This window comes from Phyllostomus discolor, chromosome 4 (genome assembly GCF_004126475.2).
Source record: "Phyllostomus discolor isolate MPI-MPIP mPhyDis1 chromosome 4, mPhyDis1.pri.v3, whole genome shotgun sequence".
Classification (NCBI taxonomy): Eukaryota; Metazoa; Chordata; class Mammalia; order Chiroptera; family Phyllostomidae; genus Phyllostomus; species Phyllostomus discolor.
In genome coordinates, this window is record NC_040906.2 from 113,081,478 (window position 1) to 113,103,510 (window position 22,033).

The 22,033-nt window shown below is 45.5% G+C and overlaps 1 protein-coding gene across 3 annotated transcripts in view; it reads left to right on the forward strand.

The window, feature by feature from the left end:
- DAAM2 (dishevelled associated activator of morphogenesis 2) overlaps positions 1-22,033 on the forward strand; it is a 110,961-nt gene that overhangs the window by 41,095 nt on the left and 47,833 nt on the right. The gene's annotated exons all lie outside the window — the stretch shown is intronic.

The following is a 22,033-nucleotide window of genomic DNA, read 5'->3' on the forward strand; positions in this document are numbered from 1 at the left end:
ACTCCCTTAGTCCTTGCTAACCTGCCACTGTCAGAGCCATGCTGCTCTGAGCCCAGCCAAAGACAAGGCTTCTCCAATGGGTGTGGCATTTCCCCAGGTATGTGCCTCTCATCTAGGATTCTCAAAGTCATTTGGATATTTCTAGTGATATCCCTCCTCTCCTCTTGCCATGGAGGTGCAGATGGGAGTGAAGTCCTGGCCATTTACTTACTTTCCCTACTAGTCCTAGAAAGGTGTTCTGTTGCCTCTTCCTGTCTGAAGAAAGTGCAGCTGTTCCCAATTTTATGAATCTTTTTGTTCTGGGGGCTTTTTTTTTTTTTGCCTAGGGAAAATCGGTCATGACTTATCTCTGATATTAGAAGGGTACTAGATAAAGGAAAGGGAAAAAATGATTTCTCAGAGGCAAAATATATTAGGAAACATTTTAAATATTTCCCTTATAAAAAGACTCTGTATCAGATATCAAATACTCTATCATCAGTCCTGAACTATCAGTTTTCATGACTACAGTATGTGGTGTGTCCTGTCACATTCTCTTTTTAACAACGAAGAAGGTAAGACTTAAAGAAGTGGAGTAACTTTCCCAAGGTCTTGGAGCTAGTCAGTGGCAGAGCCAAGTTTAGAAGCTAAAAATTCCACATTCTTGATCCCATCCTATTCCTGAGGCTTTTGCTGCTTCTCAGAACAGAGTCTTGGGTGCAGGCTCATGTAAGCTAACACCCGGTGACAAAAACATGTGGTCCCTTGAATAATGTGTAAAGTCCCCAGTGAAAGGGAGATTGACTTCAGTGAACTCAACTAGGGGAAAATATCAGGGCAGACTCCTCATGTCATAGGAAATCTCATTCCATGTTAGCAAGGGGCTGCGGGACTTCAAATTCTCTCTGGCTAGTGTGACTCAGTTGATTGGAGTGTTGTTCCATAAACTAAAAGGTTGTGGGTTCGATTCCCAGTCAGGGCACATGCCTGGATTGAGGGTTCAGTCAGTCCCTGGTTAGGGCGAATACAAGAGGCAACCAATTACTATTTCTCACATTAGTATTTCTCTCCCTCCCTCTTTCCCTCATGTTCTCTATAAAATCAATAAGCATGTTTTCGGGTGACAATAAAAAGAAAACTTCTCTCCCATTCGTATGTATGTGAATACCTACATCTTTCTGTTCTCATTCAGTCTTGACATGAACAATGATTTTCACTAGCTGTTTGGATGACTGTGCCTGACAAGAAGTGTGGTATGACAGCCTCCTCCCCACTCTGCTTCCCTAAGGAGGCTTTTGCCTCTCAACTGGCGCTCCTTTCTGCAGAGCCTGGGACAGCCCTGACTCTCAGCTCTCCAGTGGTCCAAACCTGCCCTTTGTTGTCTGCCAGTAGCTGCTTTCCCAGCTATTAAGGACCATGGTACAACATTTGAAAACTCAGCTCTGGCCTTCAGTTGTTCTGGTGTTGAAAGGCTAAGGTGGGGGGTATCTGGTCACCCCTAAAATAGCCCACGGGAATAAACTCTTGCTTTATATTTTTAGCTTTTATTACATAATTAGTATCATGTTATTTGATGTTATATTAACTCTAAATAAAAGGAGTGGGGAATCTACACACAATCGTACTATGTGCACATGGATTTATTTTCCAAAAGTCCCAGTGATGTGGACATTCTGAGGTGGAGGGACAGGGAAGGGAAGGGAGCAAAGTCAATGAGAAGTGATTTACATGGTCTGAAATAGCAGGAATCAGGCCAATGTGTAGGCTTGGCTTCAAACTTACTGCTTCTCTTTTGTAAGACTGAGCTCTGGAATTTCCTCCTTGGGGAAGTCTTCCCAGGTGTCCTCCTTGTCAACAATCAGATTGCATTAGATGCCTCTTTCTACTCACATCAAAACGTCTTACCTATGTGCTTCCCATATTGTGTTATGACTACCTGTTTATGTGCATGGCTCTCCCATGAAACTGTGATTTCTAGGTGCTCAGAAGTATATCTTCTTCATCTGCACATCTCCAGCGCCTAGTACATCTGTGTAGGTCAAGTGTTGGTTAGGGTGGTCACTAAGTTAAGATGTCAGACATAGCAGTCAAGGCATGTACAGAAGATGACGTACACTGAGGCTCAAGCAAATTTCTAAAGTCTGCGGGATAGGGGTGTGTTATCTGTGCCTGATACAGGTGCGTTTTCTTTGAAGTGTTTTGTATGTGCAAAACAGAGAGGAAGAAGAGTTGGCTGAGTCTCACCTGTGCCTGGGAGGTCTCTTCTCATGTTAGAAAAGAGAACAATTTGAAGAACATAACAAGGGGGCCCCATTTTCTCCTTGTGACTGTGTGAGCTTCAAATCTAGTACTCTCTTCGTTAGCTGCTCAGTGAACATTTGTGGAATTAATAGATAAATGAATGGCTGCACATATGGAGGAAGGAACTCTTGCAATCAAGTGAAGTTCATCAGGGAGGACTTGGTAGGTAAGCATTGAGTCTAGTTACAAAAGAGGAAAGAGGCATTGGTAAAGAAGGCTTTGTGGTTGGGTGGTAGGGGCGGACTGTTCGTGCCTCTCTTGGTGTGGATACTTCTAACCAGATGCTGACTCAGAATGGCCATTGCTTGTCGGAGAGGAAGACTGGGAAGTCATACAAAGACACAGGCCTGGAAAGAGGGTTTTCTCTTTTATTTTGCTTCTTTTCCTCTAGCACATAGAGTCGGACACATTGCTAAGATTCTTTGAGTCCCTAGAGCAGGGGTGGGGGTGCAGTGGGGGGGCAGTTCTAACAAATGAGTCTGGACAGAGGCATGTGGAGAGTGGCCCAGGGAGAAGGGGAGGAGGGGGGTAAGCAAACTGTGAGCTTGGAGACAAGGAAATTCTATTTTGGGTGACTCTGAGTCCCAGCCCCTCTCCCAGCCAGATTTGCAGCAGACCCCCACCCTCTTCACACAGTTCAATCATCCCCACTTCTGTGCACTGGCTCCTGCTCTGTTTCTGGCTCCCCTCCCTGCATCTTTCAAGACTTGGCTCATTCTCCCCTTGGCATTCTTGCCTGTATCCAAAATGTCCACCCAGTCTTTTCAAGGAAGCCTTCCCTAAAGAACACCACCCATAAATAATAATCAACATCTACAATTTATCCCCATTCCTACTGTGCACCATGCACTGCACTGGGTGCTGTGTGTCCTAGTTCAACTCACAAGAAGCACATGAGGGTATTACTCCTATGATCTCTATTTGACAAATGAGGAAACAGCCTCAGAGAGGTTGAGTGAACCAGGCAAGGCCTTCCTACTAGGTGGTGGCAAAGCCATGGTAGAAGCTGGATCTGCCTAACCACAAACTTTCTTCTTACAGCTACATAGCCCTCTCTCTGAATTAGAACCTCTGGGGGTAGGACCCAGTGAGCTGCATTTTAATGAACCCTCTAGGAAATTCTAAAACTTCTGGTATAAATGATCTGGCTTCAAGCTGGCTGAAAACCCCCAAGTCCGCCTGATATTTGGAGAAAGCTGTCATTAACTCATTCTGTTCATAGGCTCTGGGCATAGGACTGGATGCTCAGGATTCCCAAGCACTTGTGTCCCTGGCTATGAAATAGGGGCAATCCCAGTCTCAGAGAGGAACATTCTGGGCTTTGTGTTTCCAGGAGAGGATCTCCTAAGAGTGGTTACTCGATCTTGATGATCCCTTAGCCAAGGGAGTGATAGGGAACTTTTACAAACTATCAAGGCCCAGCTCCCTCCCCAGACCAGGTCAGCATCTCTAGGGGTGGGGTCAGAGCATGAGTGGCTGTACTGTACAGTGGGTGCAGAGCTGTGGCTTCTCTCTCTGCATCACTCCCTCATGAGAAGAGGTGAGGCAGCTCCAACAGTGACTCTGGAAGAAGTTATGCACTGGGTCTGACCACACTTCAACACTCCTTCCCCTCTCTGGGATCTGCCACCTGCAGGGTGGGTGCATCTGGCCAGGACTGGGTGGTGAGGTCAAGAGCCTGCTTCTATGGAGTAGTCCACATGCCTCCTCCTCTGCCAACCAGTGGGCACGGGAGCTGGCCTCACTCATGAGTGGGGTTTTAGAAAGTCCATTCCGCCAGAAATATAAGGCTGCATAATCCCACAGCTTTATCAGGGACATGGCTGATACTGTGGTCTCTGTCTGTTTGCTTCATGTATCTATTTCTCAACTGGTCCTGAACTCAAGCAAGAGGACACTTAGTTTTATGTATGGATCCCACAAAACTTCAGCATCATATACTTGACAGAGTTAGTGTTGAATTTAATGAGATGGCATAAATAAGCCAGCTAGTTAGTGGTGGTCAGTTTGTTGCATCTGAATCAAAGCCAAGTCCCCTGTGAGTGCCACTGCACCTCCCTGGGGACTGGCCTCTCAGGCTCAAACCACCTGGGACACCAAGCTCCTGTCTGACAGTTAACTCCTCAACCCCCACTTCTCTCAATCAGTAAATGTTGAAAGCTGTTGGTAAGGATTTGAAAAGGGTCCATCTGTAGCTGGAAGAAGAGAAAATTATTTAGAATTGGCTCTACCTTTTTTAAAAAAACACATTCCCTGGTGATGCTAATGCTGCTGGTCCAGGGACACGTGTTGAGATCACCTGAGCTAAATGAAAACAAAAGGCAGGTGAGCTCTGGCTTTAGGGAAAGCCTGGGGAGTTGGCTGGTTGGGAAGGGCATCTCTCCACCCATATGTAGTAATCCTTTGTTTTGAAAACTTGGCTGAAAATTGGAATCATCTGGAGAGATTTACAAATGCCAGCGTCCAGTAGAATAAACTGTTAGAGTGTTCCCCAGACTGAAGGATTCCCCAGAATGTGGGACTTTCAGTATTTAAACAAGGACAGTCCTGGTCATGCCTGGGTTGGCTGATCACCCTGATGGCTCCCCTGTGCCCACCCAGAGATTCTGCTTTCATTGGCTCTGATTTGGATCCAGGCACTGACATCTTTCAAAATGTCGTGTGATGCTCCTGCGCAGCCAGGTGTGAGAACCTGGGGATTCGATCACAGCCCTGAAAAGGTCAAATTGAGAAAAAGTGGGCACAATGCTGGTGAAAGAGAAAGGATGAGAACTGAGAGTTAATTAATGTGCCTGCCTTCCAATCACCTGGATGGGAAAGTCCAAGGCCTACCTCCTTTGCTAATCACTGGGCACAGGAGCTGGTCTCACTCATGAGTGGGATATTAGGAAGTGCATTTGACCATAGATATAAAGCCACACACTGCTACAGCTTTATTGGGAACATGGCTGATAATGTGACCTCCATTTGTGTGCTTCATGTGTCTATTTCTCAGCTAGCCCTGACCTTGAGCAAGATGAGTTCAGTTTTATGTATGGATCCCACAAAACTTGTTAAAATGCAGATTCCCTGATCTTCACTTGAGATCTGCTGACTCAGAAACTCTGAGAGCCAGGGCCCTTTGCTCTCTTAGTTTGCATAATCGATAACTCCTTAGGAGGTACTGTTGGAGGTTTGCTGCTGAGAGTTGGAAAACGAAGAGCTAAATTGAGGAAAGAGAGCTGGGAACCCAGGATAGGATCTGAGGAGGTAGCTTATAGATGGGTTTTGGCCTGAGGCCAAGAGGAGGTGTAAGCCAGGTGCAGATGGAGTCCACACAAAGGGGTCAGCCTCCACCTGGGCTGGAGGTCAGCCTAACTGGTAAAAAAGAAAGATGCCTTGAAAGAAGAGTTCCCAGCTCAGAGCACATACCAGCCCACTGAGTGAGCACAAGGTGAGGCCAGCACTGCAGGCAGACATGTGGGAGTGTGCGTCCAGCCCCTGCCACCATGATCACACAGCCGTGCCCTGTGTCTGCACAGGGCCTGAGAGTCCGCACAGGAGCAAAGGGCTCACATGGGGAGCATTTCTGAGTAGAGTGGGCATGGAAGCCGATTGGATAATTTATAAAGAAGAGAACAGAGTGCAACTGGGAAGGAAAATGGGGGCTTTAGACAGCCTGTCAAAACTGGTCTATAATCCCAGTTTAGTCAGTTATGTGATTGTGAATTTGGGCAGGTCACTTGACTCCTGGGAACCTCACTTTCCTCATCAGTAAAATCAGGATGCGAATGCCAACCTCTAAGATTTTTTTGTGAGAATCGCAGGAGATAATACATATAAAATGCCTGCCATATAGCAGTACTCAAGACAAAGGAAGAGTTAATGGTGATTCTATAGTTTTGAAGTGTAGGACTGGGGCGTCATTCACAGCAAAAGGCAGAGGTCGTCTGAAGGGGTGGGAGGAGTTGAAGCCAGTTTGAGAGGAAGTTGGTAGGAGTCTGGTGTTTGATGATGGGAGAAAGGCAGGCTGCTAAGAAGGGGTGCCTAGCCCACACCTGTGGGGGAGGGAGAACAGCTTGCCAGGTGAGGAGCCAGGAGAATGGGAAGGGCAGGGAGAGGCTGTGCTGAGCAGATGGAACCAGCTGGTTGAAATCACAGAGGAAGGAGGCACTTGGAGCATTGGGACAGCTGGGTAGGATTTCACATTGTTCTGAAACTCCGTGAAGATGGGGAAGTAAGAAAATAGTTTCTAGAGGGGTGACAGGGTGGAAAGAAGTGATACCCAGAGTGTAGATTCCAGGGTGAAGTGGTTCATGGGCCTTAATTACTGAGCACTGAAGAAGTGGAGGAGGGGGAGAAAATGAGATGCCCTGCTGGATAAGTAAAGCTTTACAGTGGAGAGAGCTGGGTGGAGCTAGCCAGGAAGTTAGGGTCCAAGAAAGGATTTAGTGTCCGTGCATGGATTGCTCCCAGGGCTTGGGCCTCTGGGGAGTGATGGCCAGGGCTCCCAGAGGAAATCCCAGCCTCTGCAGTCTGATGTTCTGGAGACTGGGTCTCGTTTCCCTGGGAGGAAACACCCCATTCCTTGAAGCACAGAAAGGAAAAAGAAATCTTATGCCTTTTACCTGCAACATGCCCTTTGTTTGCAGGCAGGAGTGGGGAAGTAGAAACAAACAGAAATGAAAATGCCTTGTGTTTTGTCTGGGAATGCCAAGATCTGATTTAACCACACTGGTTTATAAAGGAGCATGCCTTTGCCTCTTATGGAGTCACTTGAGATGCTTCTTGAGAGTGTCAGGCCAAGGTCTGCATGCCTTTGACTTCCAGTGGCCTCTGAAGAAGAGAAGACATTGAAGGACCTGAGTTCATTGGTTTTGCCATAAATATTCATTTCTGGGGGCTCTTCTCTCTACCTCAGTCCCACCCACTGCCATCAGGTGTCTTTCGTGCAGGAAGAGGACTTGCTGTGGTACATGGCACCATGCCAGCAACTGTTCTCCTGGGGCTCTGGGACTGCCCATTTTATTTCATTGAAATAAAAAGTATAAATTAATACAAGAATAACATAAACAGTAATGAAGTGGTAAATGACGAAGTGTCCTATAAACAGAACAGACAAAAAGTGCTCTGAGTTTATTTGGGAGAATTCAGGAAGACTAGGATGGCCAGGAAGGCTGTTTGGAGAAGGCAGGTCTACACAGGGAATGGAGAGGAGGAGGCCGAGGTGGGCAGGGGCCGGGAATGGGTGCTGGATAGATAATATTGCGAACCCAAATGTAGAACAAGCAGAGCCATTCTTTATTTCAGAGTTAACACATTCTCTTGCTTTTAATATCCAATTGCAGAAGGACATACAATCTTTGGGATATGCCTTATAACTGATAAGAGTCAAGAATTCAGGAAATACTACAATTGATTTAATCTATGGCTCTTATCAAGTTCCTGCTGTGTTTGCAGAAAAAGTCCTGTGGGGGGAGACAGAAGTAAAAGTGTCTGTGCCCTCTAGGAATTTCAGTCCCTTGAGCAATGGTGCCTTGAGGGAGGAATGAGTCAGAAGCCAGGGAGTGTGGAGCAGAGGTTGAGGTGGAATAAGGAGGAGAGATCAGGGCTGGAAACTGCCCAGCAGTTAGAGTTGCCCATCAAGGCCATTTGGGCAGGAAGCCACCCCAGTTTAAAGTAATTGGTCTCTGCTCTGTCCTGACCATTCAGAGACTGGGTCACATTTTTAGAAGCATACAGGGAGTGGCTGGCTGGGGCTGCTCTTCCTGGGAAAGTCTGCCTGCGCAGGCTGCTGGGGAAGATGGGCAGGACCAGCTGCATGATCTGTGGGGTCTGGTGCAAAAATCATTAAAGATTTCAAGATGGTGACAGCAGAGCCTGAAACCAAGCAGGGGTCCTTCTGAAGGCACGCAGTTCACATGCCCAAGAGGCTGGCCCTGAAGGTGGGGCAGCCTGGACCTTTCTGTGACTCAGTATGTGCAGTAAGATGCTGGGGCCAGGGTTGCCATCTGCCTAGGGAACAGGATTTCTCTGTACTAGTGCTGGATTATTCCTTGAGCATTAAGACAAGATAATGCGGAAGGGTAGGGCACTGCAGGACGCTGCTCTGACTGTTGACCACGATGCTGCCTTTCACATGCTGCATGTGTGCAGTGGGAAGGCTGTCTGAGTTCTGGAATCATTCACACTGAGGTTCACATGTTTTATGAACTTGATGAACTTGTCCACACTGCTTATATTCTTTAAGCTTCAATATCCCTACATGTAAAAAATGCCATCAAAATACCATCTTTGCAGGATGTTGAGATAATTAACTGAAATAAAAAGTGTGAAGGTTTGAGCCCAGCCTAGCTCATGGTAAAAGTTAGTGTCTTTCTTTCTGGAAATGTATTGAATACCTGTCTTGTAAAGTGTGGAGTATGGAATAGTTCGGTGACACATTATTGTCAGGAATTTTTTCCCATCTCAGGCTTGTTGGGGAAGCAGCTGAATTACAACCTGACAATTTCAACTAGCAGAGGCAGGTGGAGTGTACACCCCTTTGTAATATCACCCAGGGGAAACACTTATGCCTGCTGGGCACACACAAGTACACAGGGATACATATACCCAGAGCTGAATTGAGACTGGGCTGGCATAAGGCAGTGTCATATACAGAAGAGCTCTATTCGGGTGTCATCTCCTGGTTTTGAATCTCAATGTCCTCATCAGTCAAAGATCCTGACCTCACTTGGTTTTCATGAGATAAGATGATGAACGTAAATGCTGTCTCTGGCCCATGGCAGGTACAGCATCCTTTGAATGGTTCTCTGCTCCAGGCCAGTGTGGCTCATGGGAAAATGAAGCTGAGACATTGCATTCCCCGCAGTAACACTTTCTAAATATTGTGCTTGGGCAGCTCCTTTGTAATCTACAGGTGGGCCGATTCAAAATTGACATGGGAGCTGATTTTGAGTGATACTATTGTTTTCTCTGCTCATATACTTCGAGGAACTGGCTGGATCCTCTTTCTGCTGAGACTTGAAAGTCAGTATAATCATGTGTATTTGTTCCCTGGAGATGAACACACACATACATATGCCACCTATATATACACACTGTACCACATATGCACATATAAACACATACCATACATCATACTACAAACATATATACACACCTGCCACATATGACCACTCCTACACCTACACCTCTGCACCCTTAGAGGCAAATCATCTTGTGTGCTAGCTTGCATCAATTTCTTCCCTCCCTCCCTCCCTTGGTCATTTCCTGAGCATCTTCCATACTTGCTTGTCCACTGTGCATGGGTCAGATATCTCCCCTGCCCCATCTACCACATCCCTCCTGATGCTTTGTCCTGAACACTCCCTGGCATGGCTCCCATTCTCTATCCCCTTCACCATATTCTCTGCCTCTTACAAAGTTCAGGCAGCGAGTTCTCCATTTTTACCCACCCAGAGACCCTGGACTGCTGTCAGTTCAGCCTCATTCCCAGAGGCACCCACCAGGTGTGTGCCTGTCTGTGCTTCACTGGGTCTAACTCCATTCTCACTCAGCTCCTGGGAGCCCCTTAGCTTCTCTCATGCTTTCACAGGCTGAGTCCTGAGCCTTAGATAGCCATTGCTCTGAACAGGCTGGAGGTGGGAGAGGAGAAGGGAACTCAGTTTGAGGGCCTGTGATGTGCCTGGTGCTATGCTGGCTCCTTAGTATTTGCCCTTCATTTGATGCCCATGGTAGCCATGGGAGGTGGGCATTGTCCTCCCTGGGTCTGTGAGGGAGAGGAGGCTCGCAGGTACTGAGTCACTTAGGCACAGGCTTCATATGAAAACATGCCCTCTTCACAATATACCACTGCCTCCTGGGAGATGAAACCAGGCGGGCTGAGGCTTGGGCCTGTGGGGGAGTCTGTGTTCCACATACCATCACTCCCATGGGGTCTTTTCTAGAATCTGGAGAGTAGCTTGTAATATTGGAAATCTTCTAGGATGGAGCCAGTTTCAGTGGCCTGAGCCCTTGGGGGTTTGATATTATGAGGCTATGAAGATACTTGGTTTGTTTGCAAACCAGTAGCGTTATTAACAGCATTATTGATCTAAAATGGAAATATAACAAACCTTACATGATTGAAGCAAGTAATTTGACAAGTATACACCTCCGAAACCATCACCACAATCACAATAATGAACATATCCATCACCCACTCCCTGGAGTTCCCTTGTGTTCTTTTATAATCCACCGCCTCCCTTCCCACCCTCCTCCTCCTCCATAGGAAATTGCCACCTGGTTTTAGGTGAGCTTGTATTCTCTTACAAGCTAACCTTTGACAAGGCTCAGAGAAATTATGCTCTTGTATTTTCTTACAAGCTAACCTAAATGGAATCTTACAATATGTACTCTTTTCCCTCTGGTTTCTTTCATTTGTAATTATTTTGAGATCCATCCATGAGTGGCATGTATAAATAATTGATTCCTTTTTTATTAATGAGTGGTATTCTATGATATGGATGCACTACACAATTTGTTTATTGATTCACCTGTTCCTGGGCATGTGGGTTGCTTCCAGTTTGGAGCAATCACAAATGAAGCTGCTGTGCACCCTTATGAATGAGCCTCTGTGTGGGCATACACTTTAATTTCTCTTGGGTAAATATCTAGGAGTGGAATGACTACATCGTATGAAGGTTCATGTTTAACTTTTTAAGAAATGGCCAAACTGTTTTCCATAATGGCTGCACCATTTTGCATTTCCAGCAGCAGTGTAGGAGAGTGCCAGTCCTTCTGGACTGGAGGAGAGGATCCTCCTTGGCCCTCGGGATGTAGATCTGATTTCAAGGCTTGGTTGGTGTGGAATTTGTGAGCCCCACCAAATGGCCAAACCTTAAAATCAAAGCAGGTGTCTTTCAGTGTGGACTGGGAGCCCTGAGGGATGCTGAACTGAGGAATGTAGAATCAGGTGCTCCTGGATACATTATTCAAAGAGCTGCTTGCGGGAAGGGGAGAAACAAGAGGTCAGCATTGGTCCCAGCATGAGACCATGTGGAGGTGGACCAGGTCTGGAGCTTGGTGTTTGGGAATGAAACAAATGCACTCGAGGCATATTGGAAAAAGTGGCAAGAAACACTAACAGGATGGGGCTTTTGGAATGGAAGACAAAGAGGTGTGGAAGGGGACTCTGAGCTTGGGACACTGTAGCTCCACTAGGGCAGGAGCTGTGTCTCTCTTAGGTGCCCCTTAGATCCCCAGCACCAAGAGCAGTGCCAGGTGTAGAGCTGGTGCTAAAAACAACAGTGATTCAGTGACTGAATGATGAACTAATAGAAACCCAGGGGATTTGGTTCCATTCAACCAGCATCATTTAGCACCTCACGTGTTCTGTGGCACAGAGCCCAGTGGCAGGGGTGGGAGAAAATCTAGGCAGTGTGTGGTTTGACCTGCTCATTTACAGACAAGGCTCAGAGAAATTATGCTCTTGTCCAAGGTCATTCCTCTGTTGTTCAGATAGCCTGCTAGGGCAAAGCTGACACTTAATCCTGGGTCTCTTTATTTTTAGCCTACGGTGGTCCTTCTTATAAAAACTGCATTGTTTTCTGATGAAAGTATTAAATGCTCAAGAAATTTGAAAAATCTGGAAAATTGTAAGAAAAATAACCCCAAATTCCAGTAACCCAAAGATAATTGTGTGTGTGTATGTGTGTGTGTGTGTAGATGTGTCTGTATAATCAATCTGTATTGTCCAGTTCTTTATGTTTTGATATTTTGGGTGTTTCAGTCTTTTGTAATGGTAGTAAATATCTGGTCCTGAATCTTTGATGGCATCTCTGATTATTTCCCAACACTCTCCCCACTATACAATGTCCCTCTAACCTGTTTGCATGAGCTGAGGGCTCAGGGTGGAATAGAACCCCCACTTGGGATGGAGTCCTACAAACATTCCTCAGACTCAAACGTTTGTACTTCCCCTATCATCACCTTATCCACACTTTATTAGATTTGTTTGTTTAATTGTTCACTGCCCCACCCAGCTGAACCCTTGTTTACCATTGCATTTTTCTAGCTCTTTGCATGGTACTTAGGTGCTCAACAAATATTTGTTACAGCAAATGAATAGATGGATGAAATTATATGGACAAGAGTGAGGGGTAGGTGAGGGGTCTCCCTGTGTCTGCATTGTCAATCACATTTGCCTTCCAGGAGTAAACTCAGATCCTTTTCCACTCCACTCCAGCCCCTGCCTGCCCCCCACCCTGCCCACCAGTGATGGAATGTGCCCGAGGTCTAAGATTTATGTCAAGCCAGGCCCCGAGGCACATGCAAGGCTTCTCTGGTGTGAGTACAGGATGTTGAGAGGGACTAGCAGGAATGTCATGAGGGCATCATGTCTGGGAAGACAGCCTGGCATCTAGAGTATGACTATGTGCACTGGCCCACCTGAGGTCCCAGGGTTGACCTTCCTAACAGGACTCCAGGAGGCTGCCCTCATGAGTGACAGCATGCCTTTGTCCAAGGATCCTGGAAAAGAGGAACAGGAGGAGTGGCCAGTAAGGAGCTCCTCTGTACCTGGGCTGCCCAAATGGCATGAGTTCTCAGCACACTGGGTGCTCGGTGGGAAGACCAGGCAGGAGCGTGCAGACAGAAGTTGTGGGCTGCTTTTCCTGGAAGTTAGAGGACATGAGGTAACAGGTGTCCTGTGTAGGGTGGTTTCCCTTTGGCCAGGATTCCCTCTGACTCTAATGGGTAGCAGAGACTTGGGTGCTGAAATGCCTTCTTCTCTGTTACTATACAGCTGTTGTCCAGGGAGCTCCCAGCAGTCCCCCATCATGATCAGCCCTAGTCCTGTTTTCTGTGCTTGGTACATGTCATGCCAAAGCCTCCTCCCCCACTCACACATGTGCTGGCATACCCTCTGTGACATCTCTGGCATCTGTCCCCTCCTCTTCATTCTCAGTCATTCAGGGCTTCATTACATCTTATTCAGACAGACAGAAGCCACTTCTCTCTCTAACTCTTCCCCTTGGTCTGTCTCTCTGTTAATCTACTCACTGTGGTGCCACCAGAATGGTCCATCAAAATCCAAGCTCTGATCAGGCCTCAAAAACTCTTTTTACTAAAAGCCAACCACCCACCCATCTCTCAGTGGCTCTTCCTCCTCAACCTGGCATTCAGGGCCTGCCTTTATCTGGCCCCTTCTTGTTTCTCACTTCCCCTCTTTGAGCCCTGCATTCCAGCCTGGTAAACTGACTTCCCTTCACCTCTCACTTATGTTTGGGCTTTTTTTTTAAAAAAAACTATATTTGATTGATTATGCTGTTACAGTTGTCCCATTCCCCCCCCCCCCCCCCCCCCCGATTCCCCTCCACACTGCACCCTCCCTCCCACCAGCATTGCCCCCTTAGTTCATGTTCATGGGTTGTACATATAAGTTTTTCGGCTGCTCCATTTCCTATACTATTCTTAACCTCCCCCTATCTGTTTTGTACCTACCAGATGTGCTTTTTATTCCATGTACCTTTTCTCCTATTCTCCCCTCTCTACCTCCCCACTGATATCCTTTAATGTGATCTCCATTTCTGTGATTCTGTTCCTGTTCTAGTTGTTTGCTTAGTTTTGTTTTGTTTTGTTTTTAGGTTTGGTTGTTGATAGTTGTAAGTTTGTTGTCATTTCACTGTTCATAGTTTTGAATATCTTCTTTTTCTTAGATAAGTCCCTTTAACATTTCATATAATAAGGGTTTGGTGGTGATGAACAACTTTAACTTGACCTTATCGGGGAAGCACTTTATCTGCCCTTCCATTCTAAATGATAGCTTTGCTGGATAGAGTCATCTTGGATGGAGGTCCTTGCCTTTCATGACTTTGAATACTTCTTTCCAGTCCCTTCTTGCCTGCAAGGTTTCTTTGGAGAAATCAGCTGCTAGTCTTATGGAAACTCCTTTGTAGATAATTGTCTGCTTTTCTCTTGCTGCTTTTAAGATTCTTTCCTTATCTTTAATATTGTGTAATGTGATTATGATGTACCTTGATGTGTGCTTCCTTGGGTCCAACTTCTTTGGGATTCTGTGAGCTTCCTAGACTTTCTGGAAGCCTATTTCCTTTGCCAGATTGGGGAAGTTCTCTTTCATTACGTTTTCAAATAAGTTTTCAATTTCTTGCTCTTCCTCTTCTCCTTCTGACACCCCTATGATTCAGATGTTGGAATGTTTAAAATTGTCCTGGAGGCTCCTAAGCCTCTCCTCATTTTTTAAAAAATCTTGTTTCTTCATTCTGTTCTGGTAGAATGTTTATTTCTTCCTTCTGGTCCAAACCGTTGATTTGAGGCCTGGTTTCCTTCCCTTCACTGTTGGTTCCTTGTGCGTTTTCCTTTATTTCACTTTCCACAGCCTTCACCTTTTCCTCTATTTTTCTACCGTACTTAACCATTTCTGTGAGCATCCTGATTACCAGTGTTTTGAACTGTGCATCTGATAGGTTGGCTATCTCTTTGTTACTTAGTTGTATTTTTTCTGGAGTTTTGATCTGTTATTTCATTTGGGCCATTTTTTTTTTGTTTCAGTGCACCTGTTATGTAGTAAGGGGCAGAGCCTTAGGTATTTGCCAGGGTAGGGCAACCCATGGTGCTGCACTGTGGTGCTGTAGGTGGGGGAGGGGTCTGAGAGGGAACAATGCCACTTGTTCCACTCAATGCCACTTGCTCCATTCTATGCCAGTCACTTACCCCACTACCCACAAGCAAATTGGGCTCTTCTGGTGTTGATTCCTGGGTGGGTGTTTTTGTGTTATATTCTAGGATCCTATGGGTCAGTTCGGCAAACTCTTCTGTGAGGCTGGTCGTTTCTCCACCTGCCACAAACTGCACAGGTTTTTTCAATCAGAAGTTTTGAGACTTTATATTCTGTGCACTGGAACCCTGGGTCACTTGGTCTGTTTCACTTTCCAGTTGTTCCTCCCAGTTTATCAGCACAAAAATGTGGGACCACACGCTCCGCCAGCCTCCTCCTGCCCCGGTCCTCCAGCCGTCACCTTGCCACAAGTCCTCTCTGCCCATCTCTGTCTCTCTTACTGGTCTGGATGAATGTTTCTTCTTCAACTCCTTGGTTGTCAGACTTCCATACAGCTTGATTTTCTGGGAGTTCTGGTTGTTTTTTGTTTTCAAACTTGTCACTGTCCTTTTTTTGGTTGTGTGAGGAGGCATAGTGTATCTACTTACACCTCCATCTTGGATGGAAGTCTCCCCTTGGGCCTTTCTTGATGCCAGGCACTCTGGTACACCTTTGTTGTAAATGCCTTCCTAGACAGTCAATTGGCATGTGCCAATATTCTTTCTTCCTTTTTGACCTGTGTCAATGCCACTTCCTGTGGTGAATGTTCCAGATCAGTAGCCAGAAGTCAGTCTTCCCTCCCTGCAGTCCCCCACCTGGAGGTGTACCTCCTTCTCTCCCTGGCATCCTACTTGTTTCTGCACATGCCTCCCCAGCAAGACAGTAAACCTTGTGAGGATGGAATATGATGTTTGGTTCATGTGAAACACTGAGGCAATTGCTTTCTACCTGGAAGTCACTCAGGGGATGGATGGATGAATGATTGATCATGGCCTTGGAGAGCTAGTATCTACTTGTTTTCTTCCCCAGTGAGACAAAAAAAACCCCCTATATTCTCTTCATTATTTCTCAAAATGAGAAAACCATTGGAAAATCCCTAACTTTCACATTCACCCCCAAGTCAGAGAAATGCCACTTTGGGGAATTTTCAGTTTCATTCTTCCAGCAAGACATCCCTTTATCTCCTTCCCCTTCTCCCCTTTTCTGTCTGCACAGAGGAGACTGGGGCTCAGAGGGTTTACTTTTGCTTTCTTTGCCTTTCCCAGAGCAGAGGGGAAAACCATAATTTAGACGGCTGCTAAAAATACCTCCCCCAGTCCTGGAAAGAGAACTTGATTATTTTTGAAAGTGCTCCCTGCCCACTTCTCAGCCCTGCCTGAGGCTCACACTTTCCTGTTCTGAGGTCGACAGGGAAGTGATAATTGGGCCCTATCAACCACATGTTGGGAGCCCTGTGTGGGAGATGGATCCACAGAGAAGTGGGGAGATAGGATGTCTTCATGCTGTCATTTCTTATCCTAATCAGGGATGGAGCTCACTCCCAGCAACCTCTTGGCACTGAGTGGGAACAGTGTGATAGGTGTGGTGTATGGACACCTGGTTTGAGTCCTAGCTTTACACTTTACATCTTTCTGAGCCCTAAATTTTTTCGTCTGTAAAAACTGGGTGGGTGGGTAGTGGTGTTGGTAATCATATTTACCCTGCAGGAGTATGGTGAAAGTTCGAGATAAACTTTGAAATTGGTAGGTGCTCAAAAATGATAATTATAACTTTTTATTATGACTGAATCATGGAATTTAGAACACTGCCCTCCCATTTTAATGGGTAAGACAGGACATGTGATTAGTCAGTTTGATACACTAAGTTGAACCATATGAAATTAATGATTTTGTAGATTAAACATAATTGAATACTGTCAGCTACATATAATTCAATCTAATAACATAGTAATGGGTATGCTTTCTGTAAAGGGCCAGGTAGTAAATGCTTTTGGCTTTGTGGGCTTTGGAGTCTCTGTTGCATGAGTGCAGCCACAGGTGATACTTAAACGATGAGTGCTCTGTGTTCCAATAAGACTGAATTTACAAACACAGCCTGTGGGCTAGATTTGGCTCCTGTAATATTTGCCAACACCTGCAATAATGTGCAAGATTCATTCATATACAGAATTTTCTGTAATATTAATACAGTCCACTTTCAGGTGTCTTCATAATTACAACAGTGACATTATCTATGTGTTGCCTATTACATGGCACTAGTATTAATAGTGTTGCCTATTACATGGCACTAGTGCTTTACAAATATTAACTAATTTAGTCGTCAAGACAACCCTGTGAAGTATGTACTATTATTATTTCCCCATTTTCCTGATGAGGAAACTGAGGCTCAGAGAGGCTAAGTAACTTGTCTAATATCACATAGAATTTATGAACAGAATCCAACCAAGTTTGTGGGGTGGAGTTGGGTGTTGGCAATTTGGACAACTTCAGGGTAGAAGTGTGTATAGATAGCATTGTAAAGAATCCCAAACCTGTTTGCTGCCCTCAAAGCATGAGGGGACAGTCTTGAGAGGCTTGAAGTGGGAGCAAACATGGTATAGGTGGTCAGTGGGGAGATGGTGGGCAGAGGCTCAAGATGGAAAAGCATGGGCTCTTTCTTTGGGAGCCAGGTTTTGGGTAAGCTGGACCTGGGTCCATTTCCTAGGTGACCCCAGTGGTGCATAGTGGGTCAATATGTCAGCAGGAATCGTCTGCCTGTGAAACAGGAAATTGTTTACATTCCTTTTGTTTCATGCATCAGCTCTGGGAAGCTCTGGACCCTATTCTCAGACTCTGGCCCCAGGGGACATTATGGAGAGAAGAGGGCAATAGATCAGGCTCCCCAGGATGCCTGAAATGTATTGACAATCCGAGGTATTTGTATACCCCACCTATTTCCTTTGCCTATTAATTTAGCCACAAAGTACGGGTTGGCTAAAAAGTTCATTTAGTTTTTTCCATATGATGGCTTTAATAATGCTTAGTTATCTTTAACTTCATTTTAAACAATTTTATTAGATTGCATTGTGACAGCTGTCATATCAGCATGTATTTAAAAAAAGCTTATCAAAATTGGTGAATTTTTGTGCAGCCATTTTAACATCAAAGATGGAAGAAAATATGCAACATTTTCAGCTTATTATGTTTTATTATTTCAAGAAAGGTAAAAATGAAACTGAAATACAAAAAAGATTTGTGCAGTGTATGGAGAAAGTGCTGTGACAGATCAAACATGTCAAAAGTGTTTTGTGAAGTTTCTTGGTACTATTGACATTTTGGCCAAATAATTCTTTGCTGTGGGGCTGTCTTATGCATTGGAAGATGTTCAGTAGCACCCTTGGCCTCTACCCCCTAGGACCCAATAGTGGGAGTTAGCTGACATATGCAAAATATCCAAATCAATGAAGTTATTGGTGAAGATGAAAAATGTGTCTTTTATTTTACTGAAAAAATAAAACAGACTTTTTTGGCCAACCTAATAATAAGCCACTGGTCAGAACTCTGGCCGCATGTACACCATGCTCTGTGCCTTTCTTATACTGTTCCCCTTGCTTAGAATGCCTTTTTCCACCTTTTATCCTTCCTTAATTCTCTTATCTTTTCCAAGACTAGCTCAGTGTCATCTTCTCCTGGGCACCTTCCCTAGGCTAAACCAGGTCCTCTTTCTCAGTGCTGCCACTACACCTGTCTCTCTAACTTTTCTCTGTTGACTGCCTTGATTCCCCTGGCTCCTACACTAGAAGGCGCCCTCCTTGAGGAGAAGGACCATGCCTTGTTCAGTCATCGCCATCCAGCCCAGTATTTAGCACACAGGCTAAAGGCTGGTTAAAAGCATGTGTGTTCGTATGCCACCACTATCCTCCAAATCCAGCCCCTTCACCCATAGGACGTGGTCGTTGGCCAAGTTGCCTGACCTTTGGGAGTCTTAATGTCATCATCAGTAAGAAGGGGTAGTCATGTTATTGGAGAGTTTCAGGGAATAAATAACATAAAGTACTAAACTGTCAGCACAGTGCCTGCCATTTTGGAGGCGTATTGGAAGTGGCCAAGGATACACAATAGCATATCTTTGCTCTGTTACCCCCACATATGGAGCTGGGGGGAGGGGATAGGAGAAGGCAACTTGAGTACCCTGAAGCCACAGCATTGGTCCTAAGAGCTAAAGGGAGGGATTCTGAGTCAGCTTTGGTCCTCTGACAAGAGCAGTGAATTTGGAGTCAGAATATTTAGTTGTGAGTTGCAGCTCTGTCCCTTCACAGCTGGTGTTGTTGACGTCATGTAACAGCTGCTGAAGCCCTAATATCATCATCTGTAAGGAGGGATAATAGTAATAACCACCTCACAAGGTCATTGCAAAGCTGAAATGAGGTTACAGAGCTCTGAAAGCACCTGGTCTAACTCATAGGAAATGCTCTATTAAAATGATTTTTGAGCCAGAGCCTATAGAACACTTGAGAAAGCTCTGAGCAGGTTTCAGATTAGGACATTCCCTAGACCTGTGCACTATGGCTTAGTGCTTTGTAGCTTTAGAGTCAAAGTTACGTGTTTGAATCCTAGCTATGCCATAATTGGCTGTATGTCTTTAGAAAAGTTACTTAACTTCTCTGAACCACAGGATTTTATTTTTCTTTAAATAACTTATTTAAAATGATGCCACATATCTCAGAGAGTTGTTATGAGGATGCAATGTAGATATAGCTCAGTGTCTGGTAAATACCAGAGTCTCAGTGTTAATATTATTCTGCTCTTAGTTATGACTTAGGAGTAAGCACTGATGATATGGAGTTTTGAAGTCCTAATTAATGCAAAAAACTGGTGTGTAGAGAGGCTGGGGGCCAGGACACAGGAGTAAGGGTTAGGATTTTCATCTTTGCAGACCAAATGGGAGTAGTGAACTCAAGAAATAGGAAGTGCTTCCTGGCTTGGGGCGGAATGTGGGAGGAGTGCTCAGTGCGGGCTGAGGAGGGCCCCTGGGGAAATCTTTGGGAATGAGATCAAGCCAGATAGTGTGAAAGGTCAGAGTTGACTGGACTCTGGGAGTTCTTCAGCTGAACCCTGCCACTGTGCCGAGAGGAAACTGAGGCCCAGAGAGGATAACACCATGACTCCCTGACCCACAGCTGGCTGGTGACTAGCCCTGGTCTTCTCAGTTGAGGAAATATGTTTTCTCCATAATGTGGAGGGATGTGACATTCAGGAGAGGAAGTCTGGCAGGAGCCAGAGGGCTGGAGGAGACCCTGTGACAGTCATAGGAGTGCTAGTTGATGGTGACCAGATGGTTTGACCTTAGGCCATTGGTATGTCTGTGTTTAGGGTCTAAATCCTAGAAGACCTTGTTCCCACAGGGAGGAGATGGGGATGGGGCAAGGAGACAGAATAGGAAGGGCATGGAGCTGTTGGTACTGGGGAAGTTTCCATGGAGAGAAAGGTAAGTGGTGGAGTGGGGGGCATGCTAAATCCCTCTGGCCTAAGTTCAAGTCCCCTGGGTTTTGTTCTGTTGTTGCTTCCCATTTTTTCATATTGCTTCTCAAGTCTTTTCTAATATGGGAGTCTCCATTGCTTGTCTTTGTGAAGGGATTTTACAGAAATGAACCACTCTGTTCACTATACCTTTCCAGTAGGGTCAGTAATAAGTGTTTACCTTTTCAACTAGAAATAGCTCAGAGCCTGAGAAAACACTCAGATCCTCTAGTTCAGACCTTGCAGTTACTGGAGGCAAAGCCAGGAAGCTTCTTAAATCTAGGTGGGTAAGTTTCTACAATGCCCTGCTTGGTGGCCCCATCCATGCCTGGATAAGGGTTCCAGTTGCAGGCTCTGGGCAGAGCAGTCTCACCTTGCTGTGAAAATGATAATGAAGCCATAGCAGCAGTGAGGGCCCAGTGTGCTCCAGGCATCTTATTTATGTTACCTCAATTACATTTCACCAAAACCCAGTGAGGAAGATGCTATGATTATTATCTTGGTGTCACAGGTGAGGAACCTCAGGGCCTGAGAAATTAAGGCCTCATGAAACATGCGAAGGGTCATCCAGCCAGGAGTCAAATCCCAGTTCCTCTGACTTAGAAGACTCTACTCAAGTGGAGGAGAGGTTAGAGCAGAGATGAATAGGAAGTTGGGGTGGTGGCAGCAGTTCCTTCTGACAGAAGAAAATCAGGTGGCCTTGGGATCCTCATAGGCTTCTACTGGTTTAGAGGGGACCTTTGAGACTGGAACTACTTCTTTTTTTTTTTTTTAAGATTTTAATTATTTATTTTTAGAGAGAGAGGAAGGCGAGGAGAAAGAGAGGGAGAGAAACATCCATGTGTATCTGCCTCTTGCATGCCCCCCTACTGGGGACCTGGCCCACAACCCAGGCATGTGCCCTGACTGGGAATCAAACTGGCAACCCTTTGGTTCACAGGCTGGCACTCAATCCATTGAGCCACACCAGCCAGGGCAGAGACTGGAAGTACTTCTAAACTAAGCTGTTGAGATTGGTGTTCTCTAGAGGAGAGAGACTACTAGGAAGCTAGGACATTGGGTAAAAGGACAATTGAGTGGGAAGATGAGCTCTGGTAAGGTGGTGACCAGACCATAGCCTGAGCACTGGGGTCCTGGGGTTCAGCCCCAGCTCTGTCCCTAGCCTGTGTGGCCTCAGATAAGACATTCCCTTCCTAGACCTCAGTTTTCTGCTCTCTTCCATTAAGCTACATGACTTCCACCTGAATCACCTGTGTCTTCAGTTTTGGATGTTTAGATGGGACCCTAAGAGAGGGAGGCAACAACAGACTTACAGGATTCTCGTTGGCTTATTAACCACTAGAAATCAGAGATTTCAGTCATTATTTCTTGACTGATTAATAAGGACCTCTCTCCTCCTTTTCCATGAACACAGGTTGTTTTTCAATTGACCATGAAATATTTACTGAACCTTCACTAAGTGCAAGGCATTTTATTAGCTATAAAAATGGGGGGAGGGGTGTCAAAGAAGCAGGAGGCATGGCCTCTGCCTTCAAGTAGGCTTCATAATAGCTGTGGAGAGCCAATATGTAAATACATAAAAGATGACCTATAACAGAAGACAACCTCAGGTTGTGTGTTATTTGAGGCTCTTCTGGGTATGCTAAAAAGCCTATAAAGAAAGAAAAAATGGAGCTGG